Here is a 17,365-nt window from a genome sequence, read left to right on the forward strand (position 1 = left end):
TAGTCCAACCTGTACTCCCGTATGATACTTTTGAAAATCCAACATATCTGAGCATGTTAAAATACTGATTTTGGTAAACCTGAAGCAATTTCTTTCAAATGTTTGATGTATGTCATAACCATTGCTAACTTGCCATGTTCCTTCTTCAACTGTAATGAAGATTGAAGATACATAGTAATACTAACTCGCTCATCCACTCCTTCCTGTTCTGTATTCAAAGACATAATTCCCTTTTCTTTATTCTTATGTAATATACATTGTCACTTTTTGTTCAATAATTCGTTTTTTGGATTTTTAATTTTTTTGGTGCATTTTCGAATCTACAACCCATACCTTAGAAAAAATTGGAGACACGGGGAATCGATCTTATTTAATAAAAAAAATTAAGTTATTTGCGAAAAATCAAACTTGCCCTCCAGAGCCAAGGAATTTGGTATGATAAGAATTAAACGTAGCGTAACTCGAAATTCTAAACAACTTTTATATTATGTTTAAAGTCTGTATCTCTTTTCGTTTTTGAAATGAAGGCATTTTAATCATTATTTTTCTAAGCGGGACAGACGTAAAAATAAATAAATTAGGATGTGTGACTAAGCTATCCTGATCATCAATGTAGCCGCCTTAAGTGGCAATGATGACTTCCAGCGAAACATTGCACCCCCTGCAAATGTAGTCCTCTATCATCACGTTACAGTGCTGGCTGTTAGTGGGTTTGATGGCCTGGGTGTTTGGATGACAGACACTTCAAGCCTTCTCCTCGACATACACTCAAAATGTATAGTCAAGGGTTTTGGCATCAAGGCTATAGGGGACCAAAAAGTGTCAAAAAGAGCTCAAAAGAACTCTAGAGTCTTGCAAAAGAGGAGACGAGTTTATTTAATTGCTTGTGTCAAAAATGGCCTCTCCACCCTCACAAGGCTCTTTCCGCCCACTTTTTTAAAGTTTTCTGGACAGTATGGTGTGAAACCTCGAGACGTCTTGCATGGGCCCTCATGGACTTGAGGGAACTGGCCGGAGCTGTTTTCTTTAGCTCTACCAGATGCAGTTTGGGCTTTTCGACAGAGCCCTTCTTCCTCTCTAACGTTTCAGACTTGCTGACAGCATAGACCGTGGCACTGGAGACGCCCAACATCTTGTTGTGCACAAATGAAATTCATCAATCCCGTTCAAGTGTTATTTATCGACTTGCACGTAAGCTAGAAAGTTCAAGTTTGTTTTGTAACTAACTTTTTATGCTTTAATACACCAAATTATGAATTAATTTCAATCACTCATCTTTCATTAATTATTGAATTAGTAAGTATTCAGATTTCAATAGACTCTGCGGTACTCCTTAGATTGCAAACTTGAAAAAAGTATCGCTCTCGTTAAAGTCATATTTTATACAACTCTAAGGAAGTTTAAAATTAAAAGAGGAGGACATCTTTTTTTGGTTCATTATTCTTAAGATAGCACCATTTTCTAGGATAATTTTCCTACTTTATTTATTTACTTATTAAAATTTAAAAATGAGTTAAAATTTAAATTCAAATCTGATTGTAGTCCCTTATGACGATTATATACTATTATTTTTACAACAAAATCCAAATAAAATTAACCATCTCGTATGTTTCTTTTTCATGTTTTCATATACTTAGCTGATAAAAGATTTTTATAATTTTGTATCCTAAATTTCGTTTTTATCGAAGGAGTTTTAAAAAAAGGCATTCAAATGATTTTTTAAAACTTTGATGATTAAATTACTACCTCATGGTGAAAATTTTCTGATTAATTAAATGAAAGATTTTTGCGCTTCAGATCTCATTTTTTTGGTAGGATCATTAGACATTTGGTGTCGCTTGAACTGAGCTCAACACGTCAAAATTTCATTCGCAGTCATTTTATACTACTGCATTTCAAGTTATCTTTAATGATCTTATAGATAATATGTATAATATTTTTCACTTATACGCATGCAAGTTTTCCATTGATTCCAGTCCTTTCCATACTTTTAAGTCACGAGATACATTTGAATATAAATACAATGTCATATTTCTAAATAAATAATAATTTTTTTTAGCATATGAACTTTTATTTAATAATTTTTGTTTCTTCTTTTGCTTTTTACGTTACTAACTGCAGGTTCACTATACTATTAGTCCATCAATGGTCACATTTAAAAATATAAGCTTTCATAAAGGCCATAAAAAGTACTTATTATTTTGTAAACTATTATATTCAGTATGCATTAAAATTTTGAAGTATGTTTTAAACATCTAGGGGCTGCAAAATGATTTTCTTCAAAATTACATGTTAGACCAGATTTAAAAATAAAAATAACAATTTATAAATCAAACCCATTAAAATTTGTTAATCATAGCATCCGATATTTTCTACGTTTTCCATAAAAAATTTTATACATACATATCTAAAAAAAATCTAGAAAGCTATTTTGTAAAGAAATACTAAGCATTTTTTAATGTCATATTATATAATGTATTATAAAAATTAATATAATTAAAAATATTCCTTTACAAAAGAATAATCATTAATATGGACACCTATATGACAGAAAAAATGCTATATTATTACTCTTTAGTAAATAAGTTTAGCTAAAATAGTAAAAATAATATTTTTTATTTGACATTGTATTAAAATATGCATATTGTATTTTTTGATACAAATATTTTTCCAAATAGTCTGCCAACAGTATAAAAATCTCTCATTTAAAAACAAAAACCTTATCATATACGTATTAAACTGTTAACCAAAATACATTACTGTACTGATTTCATTTTTTGATTCATTATACTTAAATAAGGGATTATACTTTTATAATTATATTTCATTTGTAATAGTACAAAAATTATTTGTTTTCACATTTCATTTATTTAGTGGCTCTCTATTAAATTTCAAAATAAAATTTAAATTTACATTTAATAACTATTATTTAATAAGATAAATAATTCAGACATGTATTTAAACAAATTAAAATAATGTATTGGCTGTTTGAATTTAAGTTTTAAGTTGAATACAAATTATAGTCAAAATTTCTGAACTCATAGCATCACATTTGAGACTATAATTATAGGTTATGGTTAAGAGTTGTTCCATGCTTCATATTTTCTCATTATTCTTCGATTTTGGAGATAGTGTAAGCGGAAAGTTAAATTTCAATCATAGCAACCTTTTAACTATGCGATGCGAAGCAAATTATATATTATTGGGGACTAAGAGAGACGGATGAGTACCCAACGTATCTAGTACAATGTATTCCTCAAATTAATCTATTATCATGATTCATAATGGATACAAGAAAGAGCTCGACTTTGAGCTCCTTGCCTCTTCTGATACTCTATAATAGACGAACTCACAACTTCATCCGCATAATGAAACCTACCATCTTTTTTTAAATTATCCCCAAAGTGCTAATTGTCCGAATAACTCTAAAGAGTCGAGATCCCTCTCTTCCTAACCCAGTAATATTTAATTCACGTCGCTTCGGTTATTATTAAAAGTTTGTGACGTTTTATTTTCAACTTTCCACCTATGATGTTGATAACTTCAAGATAGAAAGAGAAAATATGACTTGTGGTAAAATTGTTAAGCATACTCGTCCTAAAAATGGTCAATTTCGACCCAAAAATCCCATTTAAATAAATGAAAATGGTCTGCATAGCGGAAGAAAGCCTTAAACTTTTTGATTGTCCATCACAGAATAGACATTTGTACAGGGGGGTTGAGCTATTAACCTGAAATACACATAAATGAATTCAATATAAAAAGGTTATACAATATTTTATATTTTTGAAAAAGAACATAGTGTACTATGAACTCTCCAGCCATTTACTTCCCGGATTAATGTAATGGTTGAAGAGAAATAATAAAAGAGTCATATTGTCAATTCTTATGTATAAAAGAAAGGAAATGCTGTAACATCAAATAACTCTTACATAAAGATATATAATCTTACATAGATACATATGTATATGAAAGTATTTGTTTGTCGACATGTTTTTGGCATCCCTAGAGGAATTTACAGTCCTGTGGATGGTCTTGCTCCCCTGTCATCATTTTTAAGACTTGATTCTCTAAAAAAATATACATATGTTATGTACATACATATTTAGAAAAAAGCTTTTCTGCTTTGAAAGAAGGAACGTTTTTCTTTGCAATTTTCTTCTCTTTTGATCTCATGTAATCAAACTCTATTGGGTGAGTTTACCTGCAAGAAAAATAGATGTGGAAATCTCAGAAAAATATTGCAGATCCATAAAATATTATTAATGAACCAAATTAAGGGGGAATGAAGAAAATCTCGTTTTGAGAGAAGGGATAATGAAAAAAAAATAAAAAATAAAAATAAGAGGACAAATTCGTTTTGGCCACTTGTATATATTTATAAAGTCTTGAATATAATGGAAATGAAAAAACAACAACTTAACTATACATAAATATAAGCCTTTCAAGAGCCCTGTATATATAAGTGATATAAAAAACTGCAAGATAATTTAAAATTAAAATAAAGGTCACGTCGCAGAAAATCTACCATTATTTTTCCCTCTTTGAACTAGCAAAGGATTTTATTCCTGTCACAAAATGACAAAAATACACTTATTTAATTATACTGAATTCATTGATTATAGCAATTATGTATAGTCACGTAAAAATATATTTACAAATATATGTACTTTGTAATTACTCGAATAACTATTAATTTTTTTGTCCATCCGCAGTAAGGATATATATTGTAATATGTACATGCATGTAGTTAAATGAAGCTTTTGCATGTATTTGATTATTCTTTAATAAATTATTCCTTCATATATTTGTTAATGGCAATGTACAAAATGCCCAAGCAATCTATACAGTTTTCAATTTAGTGGTCATTTTACGATAAATACCCTCTATGCCCTCTGCTTTGGGCCGTTCCTTGTCTATATTTTACACATCTCTAATAGCTGCTACTCCGTGGTTATATAACACTCTTTGGATAATTGTAAGACCTCAAGTCCGACCTTTATCGGATGGTCATATATTGCTTGCTATGTAGTTCCCCCTAATACGAGAGTGAAAGCGGTGATTATTGGCATACTGAAAAAACACTGTCCATCGGCCAACTTACGGATCTTGTTCTAACACTACCAAATCATAAGTATCTTCTAAATGTCTCCATTAGCTCTCTCATATGATTCTTGAGATTATGGGTGATGGGGTTTTCCAAGCATAGGCTCATTTGCACAAGCCGTGAGCCGAAGTAATTAGAAGGGGTCCTTTATGCTCTATGAAATGGTGGCGATGGCTAATGAAAAACCTTTTCGACTAGTGGTTCACTTGCACAACCAATGCCCACAAGTGTATTATAGAATACTAAAACGGGTCATTGATGCTCACGGAAGCGGCGGCGGTGGGTAATAATCCCCCTCTTGAAACTGTGGTTATTTTGCACAACCTGTATTATAGAACATTCAAAGGGGGCATTGATACACAGGATAATGATGGCGATATATATTTAAATGAAAATGCACCAGATTAGGAATGTCCAACCTATTCCTATATTGGGTCGCATTGCCTGAAATATTTTAATGGGCCGTAGATACTATCAAGTTGAGCGTCATGAAAAATTACTAAATGAAACAAAAATGGTAAATACAAATTCTTTCCAATTTGAGGCCAAATATAAAAACCGTTCGAATCTAATTTTTTAATACCAAACTGCTTAAAATAGATAATCTGGGAACCCTGTTAGAGTCTCAGAAAATACAAAATGACGTCAATTATTTTTTAATATTTGTTCGTATTGTGAGTGTTCTACCCGTTTTGATGATATTGCTACAATTTTTCTAAAAGTGCTACATGAAGTGAAAATGAATAGTGGCCGTCAACTAAACATTAGGCGGCCCGCAATCCACAGGTTGGGCATACCTGCACTTGATTCTCAAATTTCTTGTAATGAAATTGGATCTTAATCAAATCCTTAATTATCAAATTGCTTGAATTTCATTGATAATCAAATTACTCATAATCATTTTACATAAAAATGAACGTAAAATGACAACTCTATTGAAAAATTTATAGATTACAGGACAATCTTCTCATTGCTCTTACTAAATGGTACTTTCCACATTTCCTGTGACATATTCATATGTACATAAAACAACTTTCAAAAGTATGTGAAAGGTCAAATTAATATATATATATACCGTTATTTTCTCATTCCATTCAATTTTTTACTATTGAAAAAATTGGAGAAATAAACCAATTTAGTGCAACATTCTTTTAAACTTTTGAAAGAATGCTTATTCTCTTTTTTTTAAAAGCCTAATAGACATATCTTTGATCACAAAAAAGAAACAAAAAATATCAATAGCGAACCAAAAATTATCAATAAAAAACCAAAAATTAGCTTATTAAAATAAAATCACTAAACACATCTGACATAGGTAAAGAACAAAATAGAAAAACCAGACAAAACGTTTCAAAAAAACTTTTGAAACTTTCCCGCTCCCTGCTTTTTTTTAATTTAAGGTTGGATTGAAATGAAGCCATGTTAATTTTACAACATTTATCTGTTAACTAACAATTAACATTACATTTCTATTGTTTAAAAGTCCGCGTTAACGATCATTTTGTGAAAATTTGCCAAAATGTGGAGCTTTTTAGTGATGACATGTTCCAAATTTATTTGAATTGGTTCCTTTTGCATCTGTTTGATTAAATTATTTTTTGTATTTTGCTGAAAAGTTTGCATATTTTTTAAAATTTAGCAAAAAAATAAAAATTTCAGAAAAATCTACATACCTTCAAAAGTTAAAAAATAACTTTTTTATATTTATTTTCTTATTTTTTTCAATAGTAGAAAATCAAAGAACACACCAAAAGACGTCTAATCTTCCAAAAAAACAAAACAAAAAAACGAATCACGTAAAATGTCTAAAAGTGTCAACATACATTGTTGATATGTGTAATAGCATAAAAAAATGGGAATTAAATGTTTGAATGAGAGAATAACGATTTATTATTTTCCGTGAGTAGTACATCAGATATCAGTAAAAAATCCTATAAATTTGTAAAAAAATTTAGTGAGAATTTAACTCTTAAAATTGTCATTTTATAAAAGGATGATATTTCTTGAAGTACGGGTAGCGGTTGGAGTACCAATTTAGTATAGTTTTATTATTAATCCTTCAAAAGAACATCTACGTTACCAGTATATCAAATCATACTATTATTCATCCTTGTGGAAAACTTCAAAGCATCACCTTGTTTATCTACATGTATGTAAGTAAGAGTACATACATATTAATCGCCAGGTTTCTTTTATTTTTATTTCCAAGGCATGAAACAATTGTACTTCTGCAGAATCTTTTATAAGCGCAGTGTTATTATTAGTTCATGCAATTGTGATCTTTCTTTTTTATTTAGATAGAATGAATGTATATATACTCAAATAACATAAATCCATCACAAATGAATAGTGGGGAAAAACATTGCAGGTATTAGATTTTTAAGACTTAATTATTCTTATTATTATCTCTTTCTTTCTTTTCACATTAACTTAACTTCTTTTATGAAGTTTCCATGTATGTATGAATGTAAACAACAAATTGCTTTTAAAAGATTAGCATATTTTTTATTTTTTTTGTATGAATACATAACATAATCGTTTAAATGAAAATAACCCATATATTGTTTTTGCCATTACCATTAAAGTATGAATTTTTCGATTTTTTTTACGTTCTTAAAGGTTGGGACCCATATATTGCATCAAAAGTTAGTTATGCAATTACATGTTTATGTATGCACAGTAAGCATTTATTTATGTACAACTTGCAGATTCTGTACAAGTTGTAACTTGAATAAACAGATTGTACAATGTACATTTTCTACGTCTCATAACACATAAATAATATTTAATTGCAACAGCAGCCATTTTTATTGAAAATTATTAATTGATGCTACCTTGATCTATAAAATTAGCTACTTAGGAGTAATATAACTAGATGCATTTGAACCTTTCATGCAAAATAGTTTGAAATCTTTTACACAACAGTCAACATAACATTCAGAAAGGTTGGTAATTATTCTTTGGCTGTATTAAAAAGTTATATTCTCATATAAAGCATGAAACAAACGCTTTTCGTTAGAAACTCTAGTGAAAAGAGTAATCATATTTTCTGATTAAAAAAAAAAAAAATATTGATCCCGTTTCTGGCCTCTTGTGAGATCATCATATAAGTCTAGAGTGAATAAAGGATCTGTTGACCAGTACTTTATAAAATTAATCCAGACTACATAAGTAAGTATTGCATCCCTTTTTGTGAAAGAGTTATCAGTTGCTAACAGAATCGAATATAGAAAAAGCTGACAGTAATATACTTTTAGTATAAAAAAATATCTTTATTATTTAAATTATGAGAAATATTTGAGACATTCAATTATAATTTTCAAACTGTGTAAATTTTTAGTTTCCATTCGGTATATTAAAAATAGATTAATTCAAATTTTTACCAATGTCTGGCTTTTTTTTATCTCAAGGTCTAAATATCAAATAAATATGACAATTTTTTTTCAAATATTGTTACCTTTATTTTTAATGAAATACTTTTCACACCATCATACAATAACAACCACCATTTTTTCAATTTTTTTTTCTCGATATTTTAATATTTTCAACTATATGTTATATTTTGTTACTTGGTTAAAAACCTTAATTAAATGTATTACCTATTTGTACCAATATACACTACATATGAAAATTCATATAAAAGCTCTAATATGACTTTTTTCATTAAAAAAGGACTTCTCAGTATATATTGCTATATTATTTTACCTTCATAATACATAAATGAAAGGATATGATTTTTATGTATTTTATTGATAATCATTTTTGATTACTGACACAATGTATAGTATAAAGCAACCATATTATCTAATATATTTCTTTCTTTGGATGATATATAGGTATATATTACATTCTCACTTTGATTTATATTGAAAAAAGACAGATAAAAGATACATCTTGTAGTTCATACATACATACATTTCCATTTGAGGCAATCCTAAGTGGATGGATACACGTATTAAATGAAAGAGAATAGGACATAATAAAAAAGATCAATCTAATTTGTACGTTTTTACTAGAAGAAAATAAAGTGAAAACCAAATGTAATTTCTACATTTAACTTATTAAGAAGAACCAATTATTGCGGTGACATAAAAAGTTAATTAATTCTCAAATTTGTCAAAGAAAGCACGAAATATCTACGTATGCTACATATATAAAAATATATTCAATTAATAAATTAATTGAATGTTCTTTTTAATATGTGTAAATTTAGATACCTTTTATCATATTTGTAAATTATAAAAATATATACAAAAAAATAAAAAAAAGTACTCCTTAGCTTTTGAGCTACACTTTGGGTAGAGGGAGGATTAGATGGCTTTTATGGTTATATTAATTTTATTCACGTAAGCATGGCTGGATTAGCAAACTTTTTCTTATTTTTTTGTACATAAAAAAATGTTTAAAATATTAACATGTCGTTGGATTTAAAGTTATTTCGAAATCAAGATGTTTTTTTATCCTTTTTAGAACTGAACTTAAATTATACAGCATCGTTGTTTCTGTGGGCAATTAAAATGATTCACATTTATATTATTGGCATGGCAAACAAACTATTTTATATAAATATAAAATTAATTGGCGGAACAAAAACTTACTTCATAAAAAACAGCTTACTCCTAGCTAATACCTATTATTATGTCTTCATAGTTAAGAGAAATAACATTATGATTTTGATACACACGGGAAGCTTGATATCTAATATCATAAAAAACCTTTTTATGATATTCTCATATAGCAACATAGTTTTTAAAGATTAAAAATTATTTAGGAATGGGTCCAGATGAAAATTGTAATTATAATTGATTTTTTTTTCATTGTCAGATCTACCCATTTTTACCCGGGTATTTGTCATATTTCTATCACTAATAATGTGTAATTTCTAGTCTTTTTCTGATGGTATGAGTATTTATCTACTTACAAGTGATTAAGTGATTATTAATAAAACAAAATGTTTTAAATTATTTTGCAATGTCATCATTTATCACGTAAACTCAACATGAAATACTTATTATTACATTATATATCTTTTTTTTTTCTTTAGCTTTCATTCAACCCTCATCTGTAGCACAGGTTCATTACTGTAGACATGGAGACAGAGTTCAAAATCTATCAAGTGTAAATCTAAAAAAAAAATTATATCTTTAGAACTTGCAAGATATTAGTTAATGTAGTAATCTGTCTGTAGATTTGTCCTCTATCAATGTTACCATATTTTTACTCTGGCTTAATTTTTACCGAATATTGACCTTTTTCACATCTCGTGTAATAATTAGTTGCTATAGTGGATGATTTTGTACTTCTGAACATTCATATTAATTAAGGCTATATCATTTATCTATAAATTTAACAAATTGTTCGATTCTCACTAAGTACGTAATTTATTTGTACGTGTCAACTGGTTTTGAGTCCAAGATTGGATTTTTTTCTTCTTGGTTAGGTCCTATGTTATTTTTCAAGACCAATTTAGACGAATATTTCGGTCCAGATTGCGAACTGAGACCATAGTCAAGATTTAATCGATTCCAATTGTCAACCAATTTTTTCGGTATCAATCTATGGACCGATTTTCTACTTATTTCTGATTTATAAGTTGAAAAATATGATTTATGCGACATATTGAAGTTCCTGTAATGCTGTTGTAGGTCAATGATCATTATTTTGAAACACAACTGACGTCATCAACAATTCATCTATAGAATCAGTCTACACTGAATTTGAAATAAGAGAGATCTAGATCGAACTTCTTAAATGATATAATGAGTGAGTTTGTGTGTTACCTAGTGTTAGAACCTATCCCTAATATTATGTATGAATAATTATGCAAAATATCTGACTTTGGAAATCAAGATTAATGAAAAACTTATTTTAACTATTGTAAACACAAGTTGTACTACGGTTAATAACCTACACTTGAATATAAATTTTTAAAAGCACACACATAAATAAGAAACACATATGAAATATTTAACAGTTGTTATTTTTCACCTTAATGCAAAGTTTTCTTCGAATTATATTTATTGTTTTCGTTCTTTTTTTCTCCATTGAGACTAAATTGTACACCTACTCAAAACATTAAAATAGAGAGGAAAAATATATTGGGGTGTGTGAAAATAACTCAATATACTTACTATAATAAAAAGTTGAAAATATTTTATTAAATTAAACACTTTTAAATTATGCAAAATGTATAAACAGCACGTAAATACCTAGAGGCAAATAAAGTTCAATTTTTTTATTATTTCTATTTTAATACATGTGTGCAAAAAATAGGTAAAAAAAATATTTCCTATATACATTTTTCCCCTCTTTGCCATGGTAAAACTATATATTAAAAAAAGTTTTAAAAGAAAAATTTTCACAATCAGGTAGATAAGAAAGAATGATCAAATTTCTGTGATTAAAAGGGCAAAAAAAGCACAAACAATGTTGAAAATGTATTGCATCAACATAACACCAATCTTGAGCAAAAATCAAGAAAAGAAGAAAATCCCAGTCTATTTCTTTACTTCATAGGTATGTATATATAGGGGGGGGGGGCTAAGCCGTTAGGCCTTGAATTCAAATTTTTATTGAATGAGTAAAAATGCACAAGAATTTTAACTTAAATATAAAACTTTTATTGAATTAAGAGACTTTTATTAGTCCAATAAGAAATTTCAAATAAAATATATGGACTTTTTCCTCTTTTTTTTTGACAATCGGATTCGGCTAACTTAAGAACAATCGCAGCACAAAAATTAGGGTAAAATAATAATTTGTTAATAAAAATTGACCGCAAATTTTTGAAGAATAAAAATACAAACTATACCCAATTTTGAGGAAAATTTTTCTCGTTTGCTTTTGTATTGACGGGCCTTAATTATGAATAAATACTCTTGAAGGCCGAAAAGAAACAAATATTACCTATTTATTTATTTTTACATAAAGACTTTATTCGTTTGCAGAAGTTTCATATATAAATAAACATTTTAGTTTACAATCAAATCCCTAAAAAAAAGTCAATTTTACAGTTAATTATCACGGCGAGTCAAAGGAAGAAAAAAATACGCTGTAGCAGTTTATCACATTTCATATAAATTTTCAATGAAATTAGTAAATATGATCTGGTAAAAACAAAAATGTCAAAATTATATGACTAACAAATGACAGATGGAGACCAAATTATCTACATTTAAGCATTGGATGATCCAATCTTTTTAAGCTGTCTGTCGATTCATATTAAATGGCGAATAAACGTCATAATATCTTTCCAATCATATGGGTAGTTGCATATCAAATCCCCCGTGTACTTCCACGTTAGATTAAAAGAATCTAAAATTTGTATGCCAAAAACAGAGTATCTCACAGCTGTCAAAATAAGAATAGCTCTAAATTCTTCATTTCAGATTGGGTCGCATTATATCATCTTCTCTTCTACCCTAATTCGAGAGCTCTAGAGAGCTAACTATGTATAACGAGTTTTTATAGGAGCACTAGCAAGATTTGAAATGAGCTCCAATAAAAGAATAGCAGTCACAAATTTTCACTTATTCCAGCTATGTTAAACAATATTATTTTTTAAGTATATGTAGTGAAGGGCAGCCCTCAAAAGCATGAATAACTGTATCTAACAATTTTCCACTGTCCTTGCAAGGAGCATTGAAGAATATACATCCTTATGATATTTGAAATTGCAAAGTAAATCGCTTGCAATTTTTACTTTAGGAATTGAACCCATGATTATCTTCTTCCACGATATGTGCAGGTCCAATATATTTAAGAACTTCTCGCAGATTTTGTCAGCTTCTTCCTTATAATTTAATACTAACGACATTCTCAAACGCCATGGAATGTGCATCATGTGATTGTCTGCGGCTTTTTTTAGCGAATAAAATTTTTCCCGACAGTTGAAAATTGAGTCGTTTCTCAAATTGTGAAAGAGATAATTAATACCCCTTGAGAAGGCTAACCATTCTAATTGTTTTGGTTCCAAGAGGTTTTTAAAATAAAACTTCTTTTTATAGCTCTGTTACACCACATCAATAGTGGGTGTGGATGAGAATGACGATGTTCCAAGTAAAACCAATGTTTACAACAGTTGTGAGAAAAAAGTAGCTCACCACTTAGTCTCTGGATAACTTGAAAGGTCAATTGGCACTTTTTGATAGACATTGGGCAGTATTCCCGAGAGCAAAGATAATCCTTCTCCCACAAGATATCTAAGTCGTTTGATCGAGGGTAAATAGATCTTATGAAATAACTTATTAACCATGATTCTTCTCCATGAAACCAATTGCCTTCTAAGCGAGCCAAGGAATAGTTTTTTCCCTATATAGTATATTAGGAATAATTAGGAAATTATAGAGGGCAACCCTCTTATGAAGATTGAAAATTCTCTATTTGTAAATAAAAGAACACACATACTTTTTAGGAATGCCCATTTGAATAAGGGGCACATTTTGTATCCCATATAATTCCCAATATTTCTACTGTACCATTAATTGAACAACTGGCAATTTGAATATCCTTACCAATATCGTTTACCAATAGGAAGAACAATGGCTTTTTTTATAGTTGATTTTCAAAGTAAAGGGCGATTTTCTTCATAAGTTGATCCTTGGTTTCTCCCCTAATATATTTTGTGCATGTTATTTCTGGGACCTTATCAGAGTTTTCAATAGCCTTTTTAGTTTTTTGAGACATAATGAGTCAACTATTGATTATAATACAACTGTTGTCACAGACATAATCTTCTCTTGAGGAACTTCTTAATCCGGAATAGGTGGTAAACTTGACAGGGAGTCATTTGCCTTTGCTTCCTGCAATAGCTTGTTTTAGCACATTAGCCTACTCTTGAACATTTAAACTGGCGTTATTACAGCTATGTTTTGTATGTCCAAGGCCAAAACAATTAAGATACAGCAATTTACCTCTTTTAAATGTCAACTTAAAGAGCCATTCTTGCAATGGAACTATCTATGGTATGGATGCAAGGTCAGTAATAATTTCTACAACGTAATAACTGTCTCTCCATACGTCTTTATATTCTTTCAATTTACGCTCAGCCTCTTCATGGGCTGGATTCTTCTTTGGGTAATGTCGAACTACTTCTCCAAGTTTTTCGAACTATTCAACTCCTTTAACTTTATCAATCTTTTTAAAGGTGGTGCCCATTGTGATGATGACCCTTCTTTTTGTAATAACATTAATTTTGTCAATTCCTTTTAATTTGATATTTACACATAAAAATGTCTCCTCCATGTTTCTAATTCTAAAATAGTTTACATTCTTAAGGTATTCAAGCCTTCCTCATATATCAATAGGAAAATTTGTATAAAATTCGGCTTGATTTACACCAAATTTCGGATTTGCTCCGGCAATTTCGTGCTCTTTGAATCCAAAGAGACGCCATATCATAAATATCAATGAGTTTTAATCTTTCTAAACGAAAGGATCCGACTCCGATGAAATGAGTCCTTATGAACGCACTGACACAAAACGTTATAAAGGCACTTAAACCACTATAAAAAAATCAATGAGCACTAAGATTGATGACCACACGTGGGAAATACATACACCTCCTTTCAAACGGTTTTTTGTAATTTTGCATAAAGTGAAATGGTTTTTTTGCAGCATTGCAAGCAATGGCATAGATATTGCAGGATATCGTGTTATTTGCCTCCCTAATATTCTATGTTATATCTACATCTGCTCTTGTATCAAAAGCAATGATATATGGGAAAATGATTATTTTGTGTTTATTTCAGAAGAAGAAGAAAAAGGGAATTCCATTTATATTTGTTATACCTTCATAGACTTTAAGGTATTGTTTTAAAATGTATGTATTACTTTGTAAGTTATTAGTAGATACAATAGAAGAAAAGTTGAGAGACATAGCTTAAGCCTATTAAATAATGGTATGTTGCTTTAAAAGTATTAAATATATCAATTTCACGATTTAAAAAGAGGTTTTTTATTACTATTTATGTATCCTTTATCCCAAATTCATATTAACATACAGTTTAATCAATAAAAAACTGAAAACAAGTAAAACATAAAAAATTAATATGTTATATTTTAGGCTTTTTAACTTAAGTATTATCGAGTAAATTCCAAAACTCGTTTTTTTTTCTTGGCTTTTATTTGGCATTCATATATCTACAAATTTTAACCAAAAAAAAAATGGCATATGCAATAATAGACGATACATTCTTCCCAATGCAATGATGGAAATCATATTAAAAAGGTAATATAAATATTTTGAAATTTACTTGTAGAACTTTGCAATGTTTAAAACTCTTCCCGTGCCTTCCTTTTTATTGAACTTTGGCTGTAAAAAAATGACTATGCCTTTGGCAAGGATATAATTAACTTTTTGACTGTCTGTCTTGCTTAAAAAGTTTAAGAAATCTTAATTTTGGAACTTGCATCCGAAAAAGTGATCTAAAACCGTAAGAACGTCATAATATATTATTTTTAAAAGAGGACATTCCCCCAAGATATGATTAATAGTCTTTATTATACAACGAAAAGTGTTGGATGTTTGTGTTTATTAGATTTATTTCCAACTTCCAGGCTACCATCTAATTTACGAAAAGTAAACGATTTTTGTACCGAATGTAGAGGTTTACTACTCATACCTCCGATAACTTTATTTATGCTTTATTTTTTATTTTCTTCGTTTCAGATATTCCATAAAAGGGTTCATTGTAGGGGATAGATTACATTTTTTTAATAATGATACTGAAATCGTTACTAACCTAAATCTGAATTGTACAATCGGTCGTTGGACTTTAATTTTCTTGATAAATGTGGAATATTATTGTCACGATGCTATTGTGTTTACAAAAGATGTATACAGTACAACAAAGTTGTATCATGAAGGCATGAAATGGAAGTATGATATAATTACAATTAAAATAAGGGTTTTTAAGGGCCACCCTAATTTACAACATTTTACACAAAAATTATTTATTTCTCAGCCTTTTTTAGCAATTATATTAATACTTAATAAATTGGTTAAATGAAAAAAAAATGATTTCCCTTTCTTTGTTTTGCCTCTGCCCCCCTCTTATATCTATAAGTTTTATAAATACATAAAGTATTTGTATAGATACAGATAAATGTATATAAAATAAAGCTTTTACAATTTTTTTTGTTCAGATTTTACATCCATGTACATTGATATATAAAATTTTATATATTTATTTTTGGGCCAATGGATTTCTATTCACATACTTATTCGTAAAAGCGATGCTTATTTTTTTCTTATTCAATCATTATGAATAGTAAAACCTCAGTCAAAGACGTTTACTACCTGGATATATACCATCGTACATTATCCCCAAAGAGAATCCCAAACTGTCCTACAAGGTTAGCCTTAATCGATTAATATTACTCATTCGGTTGAAGTTTTTGAAGATATATGTGGAGTTGTAAAAAGTTTACCCTGGCGGTATGTGACAAAAAAAGAAACTGAAAAATGACATGAGCCACGCTGATCATTTGAAGATTATTTCTGAGAAAGACAGCTTAGCTGTCATGACGTTTTATTATATTATCTATCAGGAGCTATGAGTGGAAGAAAATAAACACAGATCTCACTCCATACCTACCATGGACATATGAGGTGCGGTAGCATAAAAACAGTCCTGAACAAAATCATTATTATCATATGTCGAGTATGGATCTCTCAAAGGAAGACATTCCACATATTTTACTTTTTTACTACTTGAAAGGGAAAAACACGTCGAAAAGAACCAAGGAAATTTGCAATGTATACAGGGCCGATGCTCTATGGGTTCGTGTTGTACAACAGTGGGTAAAGCAATTTCGTTCTGGTATAGTGGAGGTGAATGAATCATTCACCTGTGTATCAATCAGAACGATGTATCAGTCACTGGTAGTGCTGTCACTGAAAAAGTCGCTAAGATCATAGAAAATATCGAGATAGACGTTGATGTTACAAGTCCTGGAGCTGAACATTGATCATAAAACCGTTTTGAACCATTTGCAGAAGGCCGGATACAAAAATAATTGGTGAATAGGAGAGGAATCGTGTTTCGCCAGGCTGCTTACATCGTTGATGACGCACAAGAAGTTCCGAGAGCTCAGATGGGAAATTTTTATACATTTACCCTACAGTCTGAACATATAACCAAGTGACTATCACCTGTTCCTATCTGTGGCCAACAAGTTGGCAACAAGTTATCAAACAGAACGGGGCAGACTTGGCTTAAATTAAATGATTGTAACACTTTTTATAAAGCATTCAAA

At 29.5% G+C, this 17,365-nt stretch overlaps 1 protein-coding gene across 2 annotated transcripts in view; it reads left to right on the plus strand.

Moving 5' to 3' along the window:
- Ten-m (teneurin transmembrane protein Ten-m) overlaps nucleotides 1-17,365 on the plus strand; it is a 397,884-nt gene that overhangs the window by 26,885 nt on the left and 353,634 nt on the right. The window lies entirely within an intron of this gene.

The sequence above is a fragment of the Lepeophtheirus salmonis genome, chromosome 5 (genome assembly GCF_016086655.4).
Source record: "Lepeophtheirus salmonis chromosome 5, UVic_Lsal_1.4, whole genome shotgun sequence".
Taxonomy (NCBI): Eukaryota; Metazoa; Arthropoda; class Copepoda; order Siphonostomatoida; family Caligidae; genus Lepeophtheirus; species Lepeophtheirus salmonis.